General features: G+C 31.4%; 1 pseudogene; it reads left to right on the top strand.

Moving 5' to 3' along the window:
* Positions 1–1,133: 1,133 nt before the first annotated feature.
* Positions 1,134–6,867, top strand: LOC129308920 (cystathionine beta-lyase, chloroplastic-like; annotated as a pseudogene).
* The last annotated feature ends 471 nt before the right edge of the window (positions 6,868–7,338 follow it).

Below are 7,338 nucleotides of genomic sequence, written 5' to 3'. Positions count from 1 at the left end.
AAACCCATAAATTTTTTACAGCCGCTAGTATCCTTAAGTCAATAATAATGCATGGATATCCATGAACTTTTTTTAATGAGGGCATCCTTCACTATCCCATTAAATTTATCTAATGTCCATTAAAATATAGTAATGTTGGTAAAAAAGAAAAGAAGCAAATGTAAGGTGAAAAAAATACCCAAGAACTTTTTCCCCAAGGAATTTCTTGTATCCCTAAGTTGACAATGTGCATGAATACCCATTAACTTTATAATTCCAACCTTCCCCATTCCGTTAAGAACTTATCTTTAGAACTTAATGGTTAACATCAAGTTATTTTAACAGATAGGGGAAGGTTAAAGTTGGCAATTTAGGTTAATCCCAACGGGCCAGCTAAAAAAGCTTGAAAAATTGTAAGGCCAAATTTAAGAGTTTAGAAAATTTTTCTTTACTTCAAGCTTATTTGGGCTACATGACTTTAAGCCTGAATAAAATTGGGCCTCAAACCCAAAATTCTTTGTTTATCATTAATAAAATAAACTTAAAATTAGATAAAAATTGAACATCTTAATTTTTTAAGATAATTTTTTACTAAACAAAGAAAAAATAAAATAAAATAATGTTTAACAATTTGGACAATGGGACTAGCATGAATAAGTTTGAAAGGTTGAGATGTTAGGGCTAGGCTTTTATGTGGGTTACTTTATATATTAAGATATTTTAAGTCCAACCTACCCGAATTAATGGCTTTAAGGAACGTTAACCTTTTTTTTCAATAAAGTTAATGGGTAGCCATATACTTTTGTTAATTTAAGGATCCTATAAGCTCATGGAGAAAAATTTTTGAGTATTTTTGCACCTTATATTTGCTTTCCTTTTGTTTAATGGTTAATGTCACTCCATTTTAATGAATGTCAAGCAAATTTGACAAGATAGGGAAGGATGCCCTCACTAAAAAAAAGTTCATGGGTATTTATATATCATTATTGACTTAAGGATAATAGCAACTTCTAACGAACAAATTATTAATATTTTTGCACCTTAACCTCAAACGAGATTTATGGTATAAGCATGTAGCATGGAATTCTTTTGAATCATTTAACTCAAATGTTACAAAACTTCAATAATTTTTCTTGATTTATTTCCAGAAAATATCAGAGATGGCTCATGTACAAGATGCTCTTATAATGGTAGACAATAGTATAATGTCTCCTGTGTTAAGTCAGCCGTTGGAACTTAGGGCAAGTATTCCATTATAATCATATTTAACAACTTAATAATAGCATGCTTGTTAACATGAACTAGTAATGGATAGAATGCCATTTAATAATCATTTTCATATGCTTATTAACATTTGGTCTCTTAATTCTCCTATTTGAATGGATGGATTTGAACTTAAATTTTGAATTTAAAATCTCACATCTAAAATTCATGTATTTAAAATCATTTGTTTGGATGGTGTAAAAATTTTTAAAAGTAAAAGACAGGTGAGCACATATTTGAAGCAGAAATGGAGGATTAGAAGTGACGAGCTTACCTCTATTATTCAATTGGTGAGAAATGAGAATGAGTATTGAGAGGAGTGGCAAGAATAACAGAAGCACTAATAGTGAAAATGTGAAGAAAACACAAGGGATGGAATAGATAAAAGTTCAAATAACTAAAGTATAAAGAGAATTTGAAATTACAAAGAAGTTATAATAAAATATGAATTTTTTTTGGCCAACTAATAAAATATGGATTTGGATAATCTAAATTCAAAGGCTTTTATGCATCCAAATGGAGGATTTGATTTAAATCTGAATCCAAATCTTCATACATCTAAATGCACCCTTAATTTTTTTTAACTTATTGCATTTGGAATTGAAGTAACTTTTCAAGGAAAAATAAAAATTTCAACTCCTTTTGCCCCTCTCCCTCGAGAAATTTGTTGACAACATCCCACATGTATTACTCAAACAAAGAAAGTCAAAAGAAATTCCTATTAAATGAAAATTACATTTTTTCCTCCCCTATTTTTTTCTAGACATCGTTATGCAATCAGCTAGTGAATTTATTGCTGGACATAATAATACCATGGCTGGTGTCCTTACTATGAAAGACAAAAGGTTGGAGCTTTTATTCTTTGTGTCTCAAACATAAAATATGTTAAAGATATTGATTTGTTTATTAGCCACTTTTCCCCAATCTGTTAATTATCATAGGAAATTTGTGAACTAAATTTCAATGCAAGGGAAAATTTTGCTAGAGTATATATGTGATGCATAACATTTCATATGCTTGATATATGTCGTTTGTATTGTGAAGAATGAAATAATTTTCTCGCTCTTTCTTACATTATTTTCTGTTTGTTTCGAAGATACCAACATCTAAGCCATAGTTATTTTTCATTACACTCAATTATATATGTTGTCATCAACTATTTCCTATAATTGTATTGTTAAAAGGTTGGCAGAAGAATTGTATTTATTACAAAATGTAGTAGGTTCAGGCTTGGCTCCATTTGACTGTTGGCTCTGTCTGGAAGGAATCAAAACATTGGCTCTACAAGGTGAGAAGCAATAGGTGCCTTCTAATTTACTGATAGCTAGTTTCAACTCTAATTTATTTACCTTGAGTACCATCTATTTTATCAATTGTTTTGTTTTTTTCATAATCCCTTAAAAGCTTAGCTGTGCTATTTATTCAAACACTTCCTTGTATGGTCAGACCTAGTAATTATTAAATATTAAATGTAAATATTGTATAATAATATTGAGTTATTCTCAGGATTGGGTAGAATCTATTTTTAATTAGTTATTATCCTATATAGTTATTGGCTAATTCGGGCCCCTAATTTACAGAGATTATATCGCTCCTATACCTGTATTATGTGTATTTGGTTCTCCTTGGTGATAAATAGATAGGCATAGATTGCTCTGTTTCTTGGTTATTCCTCCACCCAGAAAGGATACAAGTGTTTTTATCCTATTTCTAAGAAACTATACGTTAGCCTTGATGTCACCTTTCTTGAAAGCATACCTTTTTTACCAAGTTCTTCAATTCAAGGGGAGAGGGGGAGTGAATTTCAACCTTTAGGAAGTGAGGAAAATGAGGAACAAATACTCTTAAACTTGCCAAAACCACCTCAAGAAGCAAAATAGCCTCGAAATCATCCTGAACCTCTTGTTCCAAACATACTTGCACCTAAAATTCAGACTTATAGGCCAAAAATTGAAGTGAAAAGTCCTTTAAGGTGTAATGATAATGTAGGTATAGCACCAGAGAAGAACTCATAACTTACTCAAGGATGATAAGGTAAGAAGTAGATGCTATTATGCCAATAGCACTACTAGACTCAAAACTGATAGAGGTTTTGGAAAATGAGAATATGGAGAATAATGAACTAGAAGTAAGAAGTGTGTCTAAAGAAAAGGAGGTAGATGATTTAGATCTGCCTATTGCTCTTAGAAGGCAGCCTAGATCTTGTACTCAACACCCCATTATAAGGTTTGTAAGTTACAGTGCTTTATCTCCCCAATTTCATAGTTTTGTGATTAATCTTGATAATGTGAAGATTCCCTATGACATACATGAAGCATTGAGCATACCTGAATGGAAAGATGCTATAATGGAAGAGATGAAAGCATTTGAATATAGTGGAGTTTCCTAAGGCAAAGAAAGTAGTAGGGTGTAAATGGGTATTTACTCCAAAATATGATTCTATAGGTGCATTAGACAAGTTAAAAGCAAGGCTAGTGGCAAGAGTTTTTACATAAACATATGGCTTAGACTATAAGGAAAGCTTTTCTCCTATGGCTAAGGTAAATACTATTTGAATCTTGCTCTTCGTGGCAGTAAACCTTAAATGGCCACTACATCAACTAGATATAAAAAATGCTATCTTGAATAAGATCTTAAGGAAGAGGTCTATATGACCTTATCTCCAAGTTTCAGCACAGAGTAAATGAAGCAAGTGTGCAAACTGAAGAAATCACACCATAGCTTAAAGTAATTCCCACATGTATGGTTTGATAGATTTTCAAAAGTATTAACAACAGAAGGGTACAAGTAGGGTCTTCTAGATCACACTATGTTCATAAAATGGAGAATGATAAGAGGTGTATCCTTATATTATATGTAGATGATATAATCATTACAGGAGATCATGAAGATGAGATTTGGAGAATTAAGGATGTTTTAGGTAAAGAGTTTGAAGTAAATGATCTTGGCAACTTATGGAAGTTGTAAGGTCAAAACAAGGGATCTATGTATCTCAAAGAAAATATATTCTTGATTTGCTAACAAAGACTGGCATATTGGGGTGTAGACTTGTGGATACTCCCATTATAGTGAGGAAAGTAAAAAAGAAGTCCAAGGAGGGAAAAGAAAGTGAAGAGCTAGATGTGGAGCCTGAAGAGGATAGAGGAAGACGAGCTTATAGATAAGGAAAGATATTAGAGGCTAGTGGGAAAACTGATCTATCTCTCTCACACTAGGCCAGATATAGCCTTTGCCGTGAGTATTGCCAGTCAATACATGTGTGATCCAAGAAAGAGTCACATGGAAGCTGCATATAGGGTTCTAAGGTATCTAAAGGGTATATCAGATAAAGGTTTATTTTTCAAAAGGCAAGAACAAAGGTCAATAGAAATTTATATTGATGTAGATTCGGGGGGAACTTATAGGGATAAAAGATCAACTTTTGGCTATTGTTCGTTTGTATTAGGAAATCTTATCACTTGGAAAAATCAAAAACAAAGAGTAGTTTCAAAAAGCAATATTGAGTTTGAACTAAGATCTCTTTCTCAAGGCATCTTAAAGGATTGTGGATAAGGCATGTAATGGAGGAAATACATGTCAAGATTGATCTTCCATTGAAATCTATTGTGATAACAAAGTTGCGATCAATATTGCCTTAAATCCTATTCAACATGAAAGATCCAAGCATGTGGAGATAGATAGACATTTCATACGGGAGAAGGTGGAGGAAAGTATAGTGTGTCTCATTTATCTTCCTATAAAATTGTAAGCTGTAGGTATGCTAACTAAAGGCTTACATGGGCCATCATTTAATAACCGTATACGCAAGTTGGACATGAATAATGTCTATGCTCCAACTTAAGAGGGAGTATGGTTAGACCTATTAATTATTAAATATTAAATGTAAATATTGTATAATAATATTGAGTTATTCTCAAGATTGGGTCGAATTTGTTTTTAATTAGTTATTATCCTATATAATTATTGGCTAATTCAAGCCCCTGATTTATGGAGATTATATCGCTCCTATATCTGTATATATGTGTATTTGGTTCTCCTTGGTGATAAATAAAGACACATATTACTCAGTTTCTGCATATATATATATATATATATATGTTTAATTGCTATAATATGCGGTTAGCACAGACTAATGAAGTTTGACTTCCTTGACTTTTTCATTATTTATTTTTATAAAAACTATTATAGTAAGTTAGAGTCAACATATTTTGCAGGATAATGCACAAGAGATTGCTAAGCTTTTTTTGTCCCACCCTCGAGTGAAGAAAGTGAATTATGTTGGCCTTCCTAGTCATCCTGGACATGACCTACACTACTCTCAGGTATGGCTTTGCTTACTGAAATTCAACATTTTGCTAATATATTCTTGAAATAATTTTATATATTGTCTGGGTTCTTAATGTTTTGCAGGCTAAAGGTGTAGGATCTGTGGTTAGCTTCTTGACAGGCTCACCAGCATTCTCAAAGCATATTGCTGAGACTACCAAATACTTTAGCCTAACTGTCAGTTTTGGTAAATATCTTTTTGGAAATATACGTAGTCATGTAAATTGTTGTCATTTGCATATATTCTACACTAAGTGAGTTGTCTATCAGTTGACTTAGTTTATCAAAATGCTAAGATAGTATGATGTGATTGAGAATTGTTGCTAACAATAAATTTATTAGTTAGTGTGTCAAAATTCTACTCCCTTTAGTTTCATTTATAAGATAGAAAGAAACTGGTTTTCTTCCTACTAATTATAAAGCATGTCATTGATTTTTTTTTATCACAAATTTTCTTTTTTATCCTTAATTAAATGTTGGTAAAGGGTACTTTATTAAAGTATGGTCATTTATTAGGGGCGAAGTTAGAAATGTTTTAAAGTTTTATTGAGAGTTAGTAAGTTTTAAGGTCTAATTTCAGTAAAATAAGTTGAAAGTGACTAATAAATAAATTGTGGTAGAATATATGTTTTCCTATGTACTGACCATGTGATTTTTCTAGTTTATGACATTATTGGTCTAATATTCCTTTCCCTGAGCCAGTGTATCATGGGAGATATATAACCCTGTAATTAATTCATGGGAAAATAACAAGAAGATCCCAAAATAGAGAATTAATGATAATTAGATTCCCAATAAAATATTTAAACAACTTTTAAATATCAATTAAAAAAGTTGTAAAGTTAAGGGTTTTGATTCCAATTAAGACATTTGAATTCTAAATGTAACTCTTATTTTGTAATTGGAATTCCCATTTGCAATTTTCTAAATCAATATTTGTAATTTATTTTGAAAAAATTTGTCTGATCTAACTATCATAAATTCCTTCAATTGAAACTTTACTACCATTCTCTCTTAATTTATTAACCGTTGTCTGACACATGTTGGAGTCGTACATGAATGTTTTCTAGGAAAATGCTAAACTTTTGAATTTTGTTATTGTAAGTTGGTGTGAGATCCAGCATATGCTTGCCATGGTATTCGTCCCATTTAGACGTACCTATAGAAAATCGTCTGGCCATAGGTTTAACTGAAGATTTTGTACGCATTTCTGTGGGGATCGATGATGTTAATGATCTTATTGCTGATCTAGACAAGGCCCTCTATGCTGACATGGCTTGTTTGCTTCAAGTTATATGATAGTATCGATTTGGTTTTGATTGAGTATGTTGATGATAACGTATCGTATGCTTCATCATTTTACAATAATCCCATTTCTTTTGTAGTTTCCTATTTGCATTGAATAAGGTTGTCAATTTTTCAATTTTATTAAAATAAGGCTTTTTTGTTATCTTGCACTAGTGTCTTTACCTTCTTGATTAATTCAAAATGCAGAAACAGCCCCCCAAACACAGGCCTAATGCTTTTAAATTTCATGACAATAATATAATTATATAATGGTGATGTGCGGCTTTACTTAATGTTGGGATAATTGTATAATGTTTTTGCTGCACATAACGGAAATTTAATCCAAAATTCAACTATAAGGATAATGGGCTTTCCTTAAACCAAATAGCTTGTTAATCATGATTAAACTAAAGATAATAATGATAATAAAACTCCTTTTATTATTAAAACCATGGGTACAACCATTAACAGTACAGATGTGCA

The sequence above is a fragment of the Prosopis cineraria genome, unplaced genomic scaffold (genome assembly GCF_029017545.1).
Source record: "Prosopis cineraria cultivar Desert tree isolate PC_DT_omini unplaced genomic scaffold, ASM2901754v1 PC4, whole genome shotgun sequence".
NCBI classification, from domain to species: Eukaryota; Viridiplantae; Streptophyta; class Magnoliopsida; order Fabales; family Fabaceae; genus Prosopis; species Prosopis cineraria.
This window is presented reverse-complemented; position numbering and strand designations above follow the sequence as displayed.